The sequence below is a fragment of the Aythya ferina genome (assembly GCF_964211825.1).
Source record: "Aythya ferina genome assembly, chromosome: 5".
Taxonomy (NCBI): Eukaryota; Metazoa; Chordata; class Aves; order Anseriformes; family Anatidae; genus Aythya; species Aythya ferina.
The window spans coordinates 10540346-10554682 of record NC_140301.1 but is presented as its reverse complement, the minus strand read 5'-3'; the positions used below and the strand labels follow the sequence as shown (position 1 = coordinate 10554682).

Here is a 14337-nt window from a genome sequence, read left to right as displayed (position 1 = left end):
AGGTCAGGTTATTCTACAGAACAAAACCTCATAATAAAAATGATTTTTTTTTGGCCATATAAATCACTATTGCCTGAGAAAGAAAGCAAATTGTAATCTCTAATTGCAGGTTGTCAGAACCAAGTGTTTTTCACAGTTCAGTATAATTGGAAGCAGTACTGCCAAACTGTACCCTCTTCTAAAAATATGTCTTTACTGTCTCCTTTTTTTGACTTTGAAAACACGGAAAAGCCTTTGTCTTATTAATAGAGCATACTTTTTCAGAAGTACAAAGTACATATTTGTCCAGAGTATTTCTAGATTAAATTTCAGGACACTCATAAATCTGTATTAGAAAATACCCAGGCAAACAGCTAAAGTATGATTGTTTGGAATGCTTCAGAGTAATTAGCAGATTAAGCAACACTTTTTTAAAAGGCTAAAATCAAATTTAATCTAATCAAACTCAATTCAACTGAACTTCCAAGAGGAAAGGATAGGTGCGTGGTCCAGCTAACTGTCTTCTTCATTTTTTTAAAGGATTTTCAGAAATACGGATATAACTTAGAGACTCACACTCCAAAGCCACTGAGCTCTTGGAAAAGCCATTTATAGTCAAATTTTAATACGCAGTTTAATGACTTAGGAATGTAAATTGTCTTTTTGAAAGTGAGGTAGGCACTTACATGTTTAACTCTTCTAAAAATATAAGTGACTCAACATAATAATTCCCCTATTCGCATGCATATAAGCAAAGTAAAATAAGCTGTTTATTTTTAAAGAACAGAATTCTTGCAAATGACAACTATTCTTCTAACGATTTTCAAGCAAATAGAGAGACTATGCATACTTTCAGCAAACTATTTTTATACTGGAGTCTGACATTATTTTAGCTTGTAGTGTGTTAAAGGTATTTTTTTTCTCTCATGTAATTTGGGCAAGATCACTTCCACAGCTGTGGGCAGTTTGTAGCAGACTTTTCAAAGAGCATCAGAAACAATCCAGAAAATCTAAATCCTTGTTATGAAAATGTTTATATTTAGAATCAGGGTGAATAGTTTAAATAGCTATTTCCACAGAAAGGAACTGCCAGAAAATTAACAAGAACACGGGCAATACTTGTGTGTGCACTGCTTGCTAGCTGGGAGATAGAACAGCAATGTTAATTTCTTTCTACTGTCCCATTCCTTGATAGTCAGCCAAAATCTTACCAGCAAAACCCTACTGCCCTTCTGCCAAGTAAAAGGGCTACAAAGGAAACAGTGCATCCAAACCTGTATTTTCTTCCCTTGCTAAGCTGTATGATAAAAGGCCTGACTCACTGCTTTCTCAGCCTCAATGCAGAACTGCCTCCTGAGGACGTGCCTTTCAGTTTTGCTTTTTCCTTGCATCCAGAAATATTGTCAGTGCCTTAGTTTCTCAAAAAGGTCTTCCATCAGCTAAATATCTCAGAAAACATTCAGCAATCTGCATCAAAAATTTTGGGGCACAATTACTTATTTGAGCAAAGACTTTCCTTTTTCTTCATTTTGGACACAGCTGTGCAGTAGGGGCCAAACTATATTAATTGTCCTTCACCTCTTAACACTGTAACTTTAAAGAGTCATTTCAGAGATCTGGGTGTTTCCATCTCTGTCAAGCCTATAACAAGCTATTATTCTGAATTAATAATAATAATAATATTCTGAATTAAATAATAACAATAATAATAATGATAATAATAAAATCCTGCAAAGCACAACAGCATGGGAGGATCTAGCAGATCATTAAAGATGTAGTTGAGACAATAATACAAATATATCAACTAGTCTGGTTCAGTGAAATCACACTTTATTTTTAGACAGTATTATGTTTCTTCTCTAAAAGAACTGCACTTACCTAATCTGCTGATAACCTTTTCCCATTTCATAGAACGCATACATTGTGATAAACTAATAGCAGTAAACATAGGGGAGTTTGGAGGAGAAAAACATAGGACATACTGTTTTCAAACTCAACAGGAATGCTCAAAGCACTACGTAATTTACCCATGCATAAAAATACACACTACGGGATCCTAAACTTGTAAATAAATGTTATTGAAGAATATTCCTGAGAGAAAATGTGAAAACAACTGGTTGCCAATAGTGTATTTAAATCAATGAGCTGCTGCAGTATTGGAACTTAATGATGCTTGTGCCCTTTCTGACATTACAGTGTTTGTCCTCCTTGCTTTGCCTGATCAGAGCCCGCGAGCTTTGCTGTTGCTGTATTTCAAGCTGCTGATGAAACAGCCTGAAGAAGACTGGAAACACCTCTTTGAAATGCACAGCGGGATCTCTCAAAAAAGAACAAACAAAATTTTGACAAAACTGCAATACCAAAAGCAAGAGAAAAAAATATGAGCATTATGAGCGGAAACATATTTTGATATCTGGGAAATACTAAAACATGATTAAAATGGAGGACAAACTATCATCAAACAAACAATATGGACAAATATGGACAAAAGTCCATGCATAGGTATAATACTCCCCTAACTAAAAGCCGATAGTTTTACTGATGCCCTCGTGTATCTAGCTTCTAAAATGACAGGAGAGCAACTAACCCTGATTCTTTGCCACAGTCTACATTTAGAGATGTAGGAGTCACTTTAAAGTATTTCAGTTACAGAAAATTATTTAGTGAAAGTGCCCAGCAAAATTCTTCTGTCTCAGAAGAAAGGCTGGAGGTTGAGGGAACAGAAACTGATGATTTCAAGCTGATCCTCTCAAATGGTGAGGGTGACAGAGCACTGGGACAGGCCGCCCAGGGAGGTTGCGGAGTCTCCTTCTCTGGAGATATTCCAGGCCCGTCTGGACGCCTGCCTGGGCAACCTGCTCTAGGGAACCTGCCTTGGCAGGGGCATTGGGAATGATGATCTCTTGAGGTCCCTTCCAACCCCTACAATTCTCTGGTTCCGTGTGGTGATTTTATGGTAAGGAAAAAAATAAATAAATAGGAGGTCTTCCACAGCACTGTGCTACCTGAAAATTAGGACACTTTCTCAGAAGGTTTTGTTGCTATTTTATTACTGGTGACTTTTTGTTGAATACACTGTGCAAAAGATGGAGCAGTGTTCTATAAAGTCTGTCACAAAAAGCATTCCCAGCCAATGCTGGTTCCGTTTCAGGCAAAAAGATTAAGCAGCACCCCACCACTCTCCCTTGCTGCATTCAGAGCTCTCACTACGGAGCTTTCTCGCCAAGAACAGCGCTCTAGACACAAACGTTTTCCCTCTTTCAGCTTCTTTCTGCTGCGGTACACCTGCAGGAGGCTTTGCAGAAGAGGCGATACCACACAGCGCTCCCCACACGAGCCGCTGCCCCTCAGCGGCCGCGGCGCCCCCAGAGCCCGTCCAGGCGCGGGCCGGCCCCGCTGAGGCGGCGGCGCCGGGGCCCGGCGCGTGGTGAGAGCGGCCCCTGGCGGCTCCCCGGGCTGCGCGGCCCCGGCCGGGCCCCGCTTCGGGAGCCCCGGAGCCGGTCCCCGTTTGCACCGTGCCGGCACCCAGCGGGGCCCAGAAGCCGGGTCCCGTCAGCCGGGCACCTCGCCAAGCGCGCTGCCGGGCCGCACGGCCCAAGGAGCGGTGTGGGAGGCCCGCGCGGTGCCGCCATTTTGTTCCGCTGGGGGCGTGAAGGGATAATAAAGATTAAAAATCCTAAACTTGATCTGACAGAGTAAGCGTGAGGTTTGGGCGCTGGAAATAGTCCCTCATGGGTTTCCTTATGAGGATGGCTGCTACCTAAAAAACAGCTCAATGAAATAGAGATTTAAGTCGTCGCAAGGCTTGACTTCTGGCAGGACTGCATTCACTTATAAAAAGAACAGAACAAATTTCCCAAAATGTTTAATGTCAGTACTTGCAGTTCTCCTATAACAGCAGGAGGAAAAAAAAAAAATTGTCTAATGCCCAAAAATGACATCTGTGAAAAAAAAATCTGTGCTAAAAAGGATGAAAAGAACATCTAGTACAGTTTATTCTCAGAAATGCCCTTAATAGACTAAATTTACACCATAAAACTGCTTTTCTACCCAGTTTGTATAATAAAGAAATTTATGTTATTGACACTAGCGCTAAACTAGCTGTGTGCAGTATAGTAAATCACAGTCATGCTGTGCTAAACAGATGGACACATTTCTGTACGCGCTGGGGACTGTATCAGTTAGCCATCTGAGAAAGTCTTATCAGCACATTTATCCCTGTCATCTAACCTTCGTTTAAGGGCATCGCTAAAATCAGTAGCCGAGATTTAAAAGGTTCAGAAAGAAAACAGGTCATCAGAACACCGATCTGTTACGCAGCCCATGCCAGGTATCTCTTTCCACAGATTAGAAACTGTTGCTGCAGGCAGCCAGCCACAGCCTGCGTTCAAGTAGCAGCCATCTTCCCAGAGCAGCATCTGAAATTTCACTCGAGGAGGCACACGGTAGAGTCAACCAAATTAACATTTTCACCATTATTGACACGACGAGATTTATTACTCCCTGTTCAATTTAAAAAGATTCCCCGGGGAAATTTTTAAGGGGTGCTTGCTTTATTAGTTGTTATTGAGTTGGACCATTTGATGGCTTGTGTGGAATGTCTGAATAACAAAATCCATGCCAGAAAGGGATCAAGAGACCCCTGGTGACTGATATGGAGGACATTGATTTGATTTTAGCATGATGCATTTAGTTTCCATTGTTAAAAGAATATAGCAGATTAATTTATAGAGTGAAGAGTAACCATATGAGCCATATACACAAAGGAGTCTGTCTAGGGCTGCTGCTAGGGCTGCTGCTAAAGCCTCTAGTCTTAGAGTGCACACAGCTCTTGCTCCCCTCGTAAGCAATAAATTTTGGTAAGATTGCTATAGAGATGGATTACTATGGAGAAGAAGCACTAGGGATGAACCCTAAAACTTCTACATTTGATATTCACGGAATCATTCCATTAATGTATTATAGTGAATGTGAGGTGGGAAGAAAAATAAAGACAGAAGAGGAAGATTTCTATCTTCTTAGAGCTCATGAATAATTTTCTTCTAGCAAAAATATAAAGAAATCATGAAACATTCTTGTATAATAAGGATACTGAAACAATAGAAGTGCTGAAAATACAGATATGGGATGAATTAGAGTCATACAGTCATGCAATCTAAGAGGTATTCTTGGCATTAGAATACAAACCACAAGGCTAGCTAACAAAGTAACATTACACCGATAAGACTGGAACTATTTTCTTTTTCTGAGCGATTAGGAGAAAAACAGAGTCTAAGACAGTGGAGAGAGGAAAGACCATGAGCATAATGAATTCATCCAGACACTAAAGCTCTTATAGGACCAGGTACAAAGACACCACTTTCCTTTAATATGCTGATAAAATGAAATTTTAGAAAAGCGGCAGTGCATCAAGTTTACCTCCTTCAACAACATCATTTGCTAATTGCCATAACCCTAAAGTCCTTCATTTCAGATTTAGCCATTACAGTCATAAGTCATATATATCACTGCTACCAAAATGGCTCTCAATCTCCCAAGAAAGGACTGGTGAATATTCCTGTGACACCAAGAAACAATAGGAAGTAGAGGGACACAATATATGCAAAGATTGTTGATATCAACTCCACTAAAGCTTAAATTAAATGCTGATTTTTTTTTTTTAAAGGACTTAATACACATCCTTAAAAATGCCTTAGAAAGTATGAGCTGTTTCAATTACAGGTGAAGTTGCTGCTGGATGGGCAGCAGCTATACAGGTTCTAGACGAAGAACTGGATTGAGACCCCTTTACCATGGTTCCAAGCTAACCAGAAATTCCCTAGCCCCATATACTTACTTTCCTCCCTGACTCTGCCTCTGGTGAAGTCATGGTGACCTGTCTGATCATCCCTGCAGCTTAAATTCTGATCGCTGAGGTTGAAAAATTTACTTGTGAACAACACTTTATTCACTCTGTGATTATTCTGGAGCACATCAGATCTGCATTATCTGATCTTAGGAGTTCATCTGAGGCTTAATATGAATTGATCATTAACCCAACATCTGTGCTGCATACTGGGCTTTGGCAAAAAAGCGTGCCAGGCAAATATTCAGATTCTACAAACCAAAGGAAGCCAGAAATCTGTTTCCCTAAGCACACCAAGGTTACTCAGCAGGAATAGTTTTTGTCCCACTGTTTTTCTACCAGACTATACTTTGCTGTGTACAGCTACTGTAATTATACTTAATCCTCTCTGTGTTACATATGCTAATGTAATTTTCTGTACTATGTTTGAATCATCCATAATTCACTCCTGTTTTCTAACAAAGCATAACAAAGCTTTATGCCCGTGGGGCTGGAACATGGAGTGGGTTTTCCAATGTAACAGATGAACACCTGAACAGGTAGATTAGAGTCAGTTTCCTTATCTATGACTGTGTCGCTGACAAGTCTACAAAACAAAACCATTTTAAGAGCAAGAGATTCCACGGGGTAGGATATATTTACAAGCAATAACTCTGACTCACCATTTCTGGCGATCTGGCATTTCTCCATTGTCAGGTTAATAACCTGATCATTGGCCTACACCACTACCTTGTAGTCATTTTCTGTTATTTTGATTAGAACAAGATAAACACTTTAGTTCTATAACAGAAAGAGTCTCAAGAAAAACTTCTTGCTAAAAGCATCACCTTTACATGATTAACTTTCCTGATGAAAATCAATGTTGGACTGTCCCTGCTGAATTTGAGTAGATATGTCTGTTGTTTCAGGTCTGAGACCAAAAAAGTCAGTAAGTCATCAAATCTCTAAAGCAGTCAGCAAATATCTAAATGGTCACTGAAACAGACGGAAAATTATCACAATGTGCTCCCCAAATGAGAGCTCTGCATATCTTCATAACAGAAGTCTGGTGAGTCTGCCTGCAGAGGTACTCTATGAGGTGCTGCAGTGCAATTCCATTCATTACACACTCTCAGATAACTGTGACAGAGAGACAAAGCATGAATACTTCTCAAAGAGCACTTAACAATGAAGCAAAGGAAGAACACACTTCTTCACATTAAACCAAATCAAAATACCATGTTCAAAAACCTAGCCTCAGATGACTAAACACAGCAAATTCAATGATCATATTATGGCAAATTACAGCCGTGGGTACCATGCAGCAAGAAGTATCCTGAAACCAAGGAGCAGCACATAAGATCAGCCTCACTGAAAGAATGATTGATTGCAAGCAAAGGAGAAAGAAATTACACAGAGTAGCTTTTCTGGGGACAGTATTCTTCTCTGTGCTTTTTAAATCCAAGACAAAGCCTCTGGGAATTCAAGATACTAATTTAAAAGAAATGAAAATGATTTCTACCTTGCCATAACAAACCCTTATATAAAAACATTTCCATTCACTCTGTAATGCCTAAAGACCTTCACAATGATATTTGTTTTCTGGTTGATTCTCCTCATCTAAGAAAGAAAGAGATACATTGCTATCTAAAAATGAATGCTTCTGACAGGCTTGGTTCTCTTTCTCAATTACATTACAACAGTAACAAAAACCCTGAACCATTAACTCTAAAGCAAAAATTATCTAAAAGTGAACCAACTAAGTATTTCAGGATTAGGTCCATAGAATTACACCATCATTAGATTCAAACAGATTAATATTTATTCACTGTGAAAAAGTGTTAACGCTTCCAAAGTGACTATGCTGGGAACAAACTATCGGTATTAGTAACAGTTGATAGTAGTTTGATGCTGAAGCAGTTTATATTTTCAGATATAAAATACCAAGTGCTTGCAGACAAAGAGACAAGGGTGCGTCCTGAGAGCCATAAACCAGTTGCTGCTCCCCAAGGGTAACTGCCGAAAGCGAAGAGATCATTGTGAGGGCACCTAACCCTGAAACCAAAAACCTCTGTTTCAGACAGAAGGGAATCTAGTTCTGCTAGGCAGGAAAAGGGAAAATATGTGGCTGTGCGGGAAAAGAAGACCTCCCGCGGAAGCAGCAGAAATGCTGTACTGTTGCCAGTACCTTCACTTCCTTCTAAGGGAAAACACTGAAAGACTGAGAAGAGGTAAGGATGTTCAGAGCTGGCTGGGAAGAGAATGATAAACAAACCTGAGTGCTGGAGGGAAGACTGATTAAAGCAGGAATTAAAGAAAGAGGGATATCAGAATCAAGTGGAAGGGGAAGAGATCTGGAGGTGGGAAAGAAGAGCTAGGTAGTACCAGAGGGACAAGATGAGAGAAGAGAGGTAGAGAATGAAACGGCACTGTGAAACTTAGTTACTTGCCAGAGGAATCTTTGCTAAAAGAAAAAAAGAAAAAAAAAAAAAAAGGAAAAAAAAAAAAAGCTATGGCTTCACTGATATAAAACACTGTACACATGATACAGCAGTAAATCTGCATGAATTACTATTCAAATTACACATAATTTTCACTCTGTGTAGAAGTGTGAGATGTAACAGGAAAAGAACAAAATAAGAGCTGTGAAGTGTGAAACAAAGTAGAGAGGGGAGGACTTGTTTTCTCAGGTTATATTTTGTATATACAGAGCAAAACATTTTCACTCTGAAAAAATAAGAAAAGCAATTAAAAACAAAACAAAACAACAACAACACAAAGTACTCATTAAAAAGAGTACCTCAGTATTACCCTTGTCCATGTAGGAGCTGTAGAGTTTAATGGAGACTGAATACAGACTATAAACTACATTATACATGTGTGTCTCTCTCTACTTGTTAAATTTCTATTAGGAAGTACTTACACTGTTTGTAAGTGTTCACAAATGAGGTATGAATACTTCTTTTTAAATTGTATTTAGTTTTGATTTTGTAGAAAGAAGAGTATGTACTACACTTCCCACACAATTACAGAAGCCTGAGAAAAATGGGGGTGGGGGAACACATTGTGAAATATATTTTTGTTTATTTATGCTATGGAAAGGGAGTTTTATATTCCTTGAATTTGATGGGGAATTACAAACTGTGTCATAGGTTTGCTAGTGTTGTTTTACCTAGGAACTGTTAGACTGAATGTGAAGTAATTCAGGTTTTTGGATAACCTAGATAGGTATGAGCTGGGAGAGATCAATACACGAACTTCATTAGGAGTAAAGAACTAAGCTATAGTTAGGTTACTCTGGCAGGAGTTAAATACAACACCAGTATGGACCATAATGCCAAGGTAATTGTGAATCCCCTACCTCTTCACAATTCCTGCTGGTTACTTTGCATTTTGAAACAGCAAAATGGGGCTCCAGCCAAGCCATTTGTTTGGATTTGGCTCAGATATGTTTACGCCCCGCTGAACCAACTGATTTCACTGGCAAATTGATAGTAGCTTGAAACATATCACTGGGAATTATTTGTTGCACAAAGCTGAGCGCAGTTGGCCGAGTTCACAATAGGTGTAATAAAGCTAAAGAAAATCTATCATGTTTTTCATACAGCTCACACAGGACCCTATTTCCTGACATACCCCTTAACAGCTAGCTAAGCAACTTCTGAGATGTATAGTATAAAAACAAGAAACAGTGCTCCTGTTGTTAATAATTTTATCAATCAAACTGCAGTTGATAATCAACGGACTGTTTCTATAAAAGTAATGATCAGTAGTGACAAGGGGAACTGTTCTGGAACAGCAGCTGATGATATTGCTTATCCCATCACCGTCTAAGCCCATTTTTTTGTCCAAATTAAAACCAGCAGTGGAATGGTCAGCAATACCAATCCACACAGGGAAAATTTTAAATCTAGTTTCTCATATAGCATATAGTCACGGCGATCACATTTGATGTACCACATAATCATGGTGGAGAACATGACTGTGTTTCAGTTTCTCATGAGAGAAAAGCAATAGAAAAAATCACAGCCCACAGTCACAGTCCATGCCCCAGCTCTAAAAACATCAAATGACACCAACAGGAAAAAAAAACAGGGAATATTTATGGAAGATATGCAAAATGGGTTTCTCAAAACAGAAAAGAAGGGCATGGAATGATGACAGTATTGAAGACTGCAATAAATTTTGGGAAAGAACTGTGCAAAAGTTGCTGGTCTTTGGAAAAGGAAGCTCGCTTGTATGAATTAGTAAACGTGCCGTAGTAAAGCAATACGAATAATCACTTCTCTACTATCAGATAACACTGCTAAAGAGACTAGTGTTCATAAGGCTTAATTAAAGCAAGTGCAGTAGCTGATGTTGACCCTGACAACGTATGCAATTGTGCTGAATTAGAGAATATGATCACCAGTCTAGTGACAAAGCATGATCTTGAAAATGAATTCAAAACAAAGGTTACAAGATGTTTGGATAAAAATATTATAACAGAATAACAAGAGATTTTAAACATGTATCCTGGAGTATGCAGACAGAAAAATAATAATAGACTCTTATTCCATTAGCATTTCTTTAGGGCTATGGTATGGAGATACTAAATCATAAGTGGACAGACAGATTTTCTTAAAATTATTTTTAAATAGCACATATGCTCATAAGTGCAAGAAAAAAAATGCTTTGCCTGTTTCAGTTTTCATTTGAGTATGACAAGAAGAATGTGAGGAGGATATCAATTTTACAAACAGAAATGGAGGGATGAAGCTTAATAACATCATTACCTTGTGAAAGTACAAAGGAAATGAAGAAAAAAGCTGCTGCAGACCAAGGCAAAGTTAGCTAATATGCATAGAGCTTCATTGGATAATGATTGATAAGAGCAGTGATTACTGACAGTTTTTGAAATTGTCATTCTATTTTAATTCTTGAGATGTCAGACTCAGAAAAATTAAATCACATCAGAAACCACAGACTTATTACTAAAAGGCTGATTTTTATGAAACACAAGAATTTTAACAGATTAACTGAAGTCCACTCTATTAACTCAAGGCAGACAAGTTTTAGCAGAATGCCATGCAAAAATGGACCGAGAACAGTTGTATTTACAGTTACTGCACAAGGTCTTGATTCTAGTACCCAAGATCACTGAAAATTAAAGAGTAAATGACCTTGGCATTCATATTAGTATTACTATTCAAAACTTTTATCAAAACATGCAGAAGTGCTCTGAACTGAAAAATGAAGTAGCATCATTGACTTACTTAATGTAGGAGTGGATCAGGACAAGCCAGTGCTACCTCTCCTATTTAAAGTCACATTCATTTCTCTAATGCACGTTCTAATGCTCTAATTCTCTAATGAGGCAAGGCATGCGGCTTTCCACTATGGTATTTTCTTGCCTCTTTTCACATTTGAAGTATGAAACACAAGACCTTTTAAAATGAGGAGAAAAAGAAATGATAAATGAAATTCTTCCATATGTACTAAGTACTTGGAATGATTATCCAAGAGGACAGACTTAGAAGTCACAACTAGTTTGTCTTCTGATAAACAATACAATTCACAAGAACTGTATTACAGACAATAGCAGTAATCTCAAGAAAACAGATTTGACTTTTATTAGAGATGACAGAGCTCTTCTTATGAATTCAACACTTTAATAGGAAAGTAGAATTAACATTCTAAGAGACAGCGATAGAAAAAGTGTTCAAATATCAGATTCGCTGTACCGAAATTACTGAACTCTGCACTGGCCTATTTGTGTTACACTTCAGTATTCCCACTTGAAGCCAGAGCTAAACAGCATTAAAATATTTTATGGTTGGCCCTCATAGGCCTATTAGAAGCCAGAGGAAACACAGTAGCATCTTGCATTTTGAGAGCTTTCCTCCATTCCCCCGAAATTTAAAATACAATACTTCCCAGACAATGAAAGTTTCAATTTGATATCTTTCTTATTTATTGTTTTGACTTTTTTTTTTTTCACTTTTCATCAGTCTCTGCTACTTCCTGCTTAGAACGTGTACATAAATTTTTAATTATATTGATTTCATCTTACTATTTATACTTCAAAGTAATGATTTTTAGATACATCTTCTCTACTTCACTTTGTCACTTTTCTTTTTGCCTGATCCTTCCTGTTACGTTTGAGGTGGCTGAGAGTACCATGTGTTGCACCACTCCTGCTGCTCCTGGATGCTTATCATGTTCATGGAGTGCGTGTAACTCATCTATATGCTCAGCCTGTGCTGTGACTAGGATGGACAGGACAACTGGGGCAGCTCTGACAACTTTGCACAAGGGTTCCCCTGGGTGGGGAGATAAGTATTACATTTTTCAGACAGGATCTGGTGTAGAAATCAACTAGGGCTAGAGACTGGGGAAAGGCTGGAAACATTTTACTATGTATCTCACATAGTTGCACAGAAAAAATGTGAAAATGAGTACAAAAGAAAACTGAAAGGTTACAACAAACAAGAACTAGCAGCTCACTGCACAACTTTATTAGGGTGGAAATCTTCAGCCAAGTGACTAGAACTAAACTGTGGAGCATATCCAAGGAGATGGGCTGAAAAGAGAAGATGTAGTTTGATCCTTTGATGTAAGAGATTGTTCAAGTTGTTTTTAGGGTGTAAATCTACCAAATATGCAGAATTTAAATATAATTTATAACAGCAAAAGTGAAACATTTTTTTAAAGCTTACACTGGAGCCTCTAATGTTCTTCACAAAGAATTTTGTAAACAGCAGAGAAGAACACTGTCCATAGGATTAGACAATCACTTGTAGCATTATTTCTATTATTCTCAGCAGCCTGACAGCTAATAAGTTGTGCTTGAATATCCTGCCTTATTAATAAGCATATAGAAGGACTTATATTTTCCTATTTTTTTTTTTTTTTATGTAGCTGATAATCTCTTTATACATTTCTATAAATTTGCAATAAAATAGGTAACTAAGAACAGTTAAAAGTGGGCACATACAAGAGATGTACAAGTCATTAGAAGGTATGTTGAAAATTTTGTGTGAGACTACATTTTATCTCATACAAAACTGCAATGTTTTGCTCTCTTAATTTTATGGTACCTTTATAATTCAGTTCTGCTTTACTGTCTAAGCTGATTAATGCACACTGAATTGAACTAAAGTTTCCAATATTTTTGCTAGAGCTACTTAGCTCCCTGCAACATTTCAATGCTTTGCTTTTCATACATCAGCCTCCTCATTTACTCCATCCACAACCCTCCGTGTTTAAAAAAAAATATACATATACATAATTTCACCTAATTTTATCCATTTATCACCAAAGGGTAATCAACTGATGCAGAGAAAACTAAAAGGAAAAAGAAACAAAAACAAACCGAGGTGTCAGCATACCTAGTTTCACAGGAGAAAACACTATAACACTATTACCACGAGAGGGCACTAAACCCTGAGAAACTATCTATAATAGCGAGAGAGAAAATGGATGATTTCGCTAGAAAGCACGTAGGAACTTACTAAAATGTCCTTAAATTAACATTGTCATTTAAGTGCCAGAACTGATCAAGTAGCCTTATCCCAACTCTACTGCATTCAATAATCCTTTCTACAAACGCACCTATCAGTGCACAACCGATCAGAATGAAATACTGATCTCCGCTCATCTATTTAGGAGCAGTTTAGTAAAATCAGTGGAAGTATATCCTCAGAGACACAACAAGAGTGAAGAATCACACCTCACACATACTTAATGAATAGATTTTTTGCATATTAGGGTATCCTTATAAAGTCTCTAGCAGCATGAAAGAGATGGATTCTCTCTACTCCCCAGTACCTAACAATGTAATTTTTTCCTTGTGGTCTTTTTTGTGGTTTCTTTGTGTTATTTCAAGAAGGCTTTGATAGCAGCTGTAAACCGGGGAATCCAGTTATTGGAATGCAACTGCAAAATGACAGAACTACATGTGCTTGTGTGTGAAATGGGATACGGGCTTCTGTTAAAACACCAAAATACAGCTTTCTGTTAAGATTACCTTGGTCTCTTGCAGCTCTTTCAAAACATCTGTTACTCATGCAAAGGACACAGAACTGTTGTTCCTGTTTCATGCTTTCCTCCTCCCGGAGCAGTCAGCACCCTGCAGAGATGTGGCTGGGCTTAGCTGGGACCACACCCATGTAGTTTCCTTGCCCTAGGGTAGAGAACAAACCAGGCAGTTGATTTTAGCTCTGCTATTGTAAGTTTGCAGTAAATCAGCTCAAGGAAAAAGTAGATTGTAGTCTGCAGAGATATCTGTTTGTTTAAGTATTATAGGTGTTATCCTTACCTGCGCCACTTAATACAAACAGCTGACTAACTGAAAAGCGTGAAGTTAGAGAAAATGCAGTGAGTAACTAAGTACATTTGCATACTATGTTAAACTTTCTTTGAGAACTGCTTACATTCTGCCACCTAATACCGGAACTGTTTAGAGCAGCCTCTTATCATTACCATTTCCTGATGATTTCTAGGGTTGCAAGGCAGCATGCAAATAAAATTAGCTGTCTTCGTATACAAATTCA

General features: G+C 38.2%; 1 long non-coding RNA gene across 2 annotated transcripts in view; it reads right to left on the bottom strand.

Moving 5' to 3' along the window:
* LOC311437469 overlaps positions 1-14337 on the bottom strand; it is a 317804-nt gene that overhangs the window by 146882 nt on the left and 156585 nt on the right. For both annotated transcript variants that reach the window (XR_014693484.1, XR_014693485.1), the window contains exon 7: positions 13812-13967. This is a non-coding gene — a long non-coding RNA (uncharacterized lncRNA). The remainder of the gene's footprint in view (positions 1-13811; positions 13968-14337) is intronic.